Below are 3,130 nucleotides of genomic sequence, written 5' to 3' on the forward strand. Positions count from 1 at the left end.
ATTTGAAGGAGACAGACAAACTGCCATGAGGCTCCTGCATTCTCGAGTCCAAAGTCACCAACTTCTCTCCTTCTCATCCTTCTACAAAGTGAGTCTCTGGTCTCTGTCACCCCATTCTCTAATTCTTGCCTACAATTATCTTAACATCAAACAATGAGCCAGCATCAACTGTGAGAAAAGCCATTTTTCCAAACATATGCTAATAGAGTCATTGTCTCATATAGAATAGGTAATTACCTGTAAGTGCTCCATTGTCTGATTTAAGCACACCTTTTCTGGAGTTTCAGCCCTTTACACGATCTTTTTATTTTTTTTTAATTAATTATAGTTTTTTATTGACAGAACATGTGCATGGGTAATTTTTCAACATTATCCCTTGCATTCACTTCTGTTCTGAATTTTTTCTTCCCTTCCTCCATCCCCTCCCCTAGATGGCAGGCAGTTTCATACATGTTAAACATGTTAAAGTATATCTTAGATACAATATATGTGTGCAGATGCGTACAGTTCTCTTGTTGCAAAAGAGGAATTGGATTTAGAAGGTAAAAATAACCTGGGAAGAAAAACAAAGATGCAAGTAGTCCACATTCATTTCCCAGTGTTCCTTCTCTGGGTGTAGCTGATTCTGTCCATCATTGATATTCATTAGCTCTTCTCTTTGTTGAAGATATCCACTTCCATCAGAATACATCCTCATACAGTATTGTTGTTGAAGTGTGTAATGATCTTCTGGTTCTGTTCATTTCACTTAGCATTAGTTCATGTAGGTCTCTCTAAGCCTCTCTGTATTCATCCTGCTGGTCATTTCTTACAGAACAATAATATTCCATAACGTTCATATGCCAGAATTTACCCAACCATTCTCCAATTGATGGGCATCCATTCAATTTCCAGTTTCTAGTCACTAAAAAAAAAGCTTCCACAAACATTTTGACACATACAGATCCCTTTCCTTTCTTTAAGATCTCTTTGGGATATAAGCCCAGTAGTAATACTGCTGAATCAAAGGGTATGCAGTTTGATAACTTTTTGAGCATAATTCCAAATTGCTCTCCAGAATGGTTGGATCTGTTCACAACTCCACCAACAATGTATCAATGTCCCAGGTTTCCTACATCCCCTTTAGCATTTGTCATTATCTTTTCCTGTCATTTTAGTCAATCTGACTAAGTGGTGTCTCAGAGTTGTCTTAATTTGCATTTCTCTGATCCATAGTGATTTGGAACACCCTTTCATATGAGTAGAAATAGTTTCAATTTCATCATCTGAAAATTGTCTGTTCATATCCTTTGACCATTTATCAATTGGAGAATGGCTTGATTTCTTATAAATTTGAGTCAGTTCTCTATATATTTTGGAAATGAGGCTTTTATCAGAACCTTTAACTGCTTCCCTTCTAATCTTGTTTGCATTAGTTTTGTTTGTACAAAAGTTTTTTAACTTGATATAATAAAATTTTTCTATTTTATGATCAATAATGATCTCTAGTTCTTCTTTGGTCACAAATTCTTTCCTTCTCCACAAGTCTGAGAGGTAAACTATCCTATGTTCCTCTAATTTATAATCTCATACTTTATGCCTAAATCATGAACCCAATTTGATCTTATCTTGGTATACGGTGTTAAGTCGGGTCCATGCCTAGTTTCTGCCATACTAATTTTCAGTTTTCTCAGCAGTTTTTGCCAAATAGTGAATTTTTATCCCAAAAGTTGGGATCTTTGGCTTTGTTAAATACTAGATTGCTATAGTAATTGACTATTTTGTCCTGTGAAGCTAACCTATTCCACTGCTCAACTAGTCTGTTTCCTAGCCAATAACAAATGGGTTTGGTGACCACTGCTTTACAATATAGTGTTAGATCAGGTATAGCTAGGTCACCTTCATTTGATTTTTTTTCATTAGTTCCCTTGAAATTCTTGATCTTTTGTTCTTCCATATGAATTTTGTGGTTATGTTTGCTAGGTCATTAAAATAGTTTTTTAGTATTTAAATAAATAGATTGTTTAGGAAGTATTGTCATCTTTATTATATTTGCTTGGCCCATCCAAGAGCACTTAATATTTTTCTAATTGTTTAAATCTGACTTTATTTGTGTGGAAAGTGTTTTTTTAGTTTTGCTCACATAATTCCTGACTTTCCTTTGGCAGATAGATTCCCAAATATTTTATGCTATCGACAGTAATTTTAAATGGAATTTCTTTTTGTATCTCTTGCTGTTGGATTTTGTTGGTGATGTATAAAAATGCTGAGGATTTATGTGGATTTATTTTGTGTCCTGCAACTTTGCTAAAGTTGTGGATTATTTCTAATGGCTTTTTAGTAGAATGTCTGGGGTTCTTGAAGTATACCATCATATCATCTGCAAAGAGTGATAATTTGGTTTCCTCATTACCTACTCTAATTCCTTTAATCTCTTTCTCAACTCTTATTGCTCAAACTAGCATTTCTAATACAGTATTGAATAGTAATGGTGATAATGGGCAACCTTGTTTCACTCCTTATCTTATTGGGAATGGTTCCAGTTTATGCCCATTACATATGATGCTTATTGACAGTTTTAAATAGATGCGCCTGATTATTTTAAGGAAAAGTCCATTTATTCCTATATTCTCAAATGTTTTTATTAGGAGTGGATGTTGGATTTTATCAAATGCTTTTTCTGCATCTATTGAGATGATCATATGGTTTTTGTTAATTTGATTATTGATATAGTCAATTATGCTAATAGTTTTCATAATATTGAATCAACCCTGCATTCCTGGTATAAATCCTACTTGGTCATAGTGTATTATCTTGGGGATGATTTTCTATTATCTTTTTGCTAATATTTTATTTAAGATTCTTGAATCAATATTCATTAGGGAGACTGATCTATAATTTTCTTTCTCTGTTTTCAGCCTACCTGGTTTAGGTATCAGTACCATGTCTGTCATAAAGGAGTTTGGTAAGACTCCTTCAATCCCTATTTTTTCAAATAGTTTATATAGCATTGGAGTTAATTGTTCTTTAAATGTAGAATTCACATGTAAATCCATCTGGTCCTGAGGATTTTTTCTTAGGGAGTTTATTAATTGCTTCTATTTGTTTTTCTATTTCTATTAATTTTTCTATTTCTATTTCTATTAATAGC

The sequence above is a fragment of the Antechinus flavipes genome, chromosome 1 (genome assembly GCF_016432865.1).
Source record: "Antechinus flavipes isolate AdamAnt ecotype Samford, QLD, Australia chromosome 1, AdamAnt_v2, whole genome shotgun sequence".
NCBI lineage: Eukaryota > Metazoa > Chordata > Mammalia > Dasyuromorphia > Dasyuridae > Antechinus > Antechinus flavipes.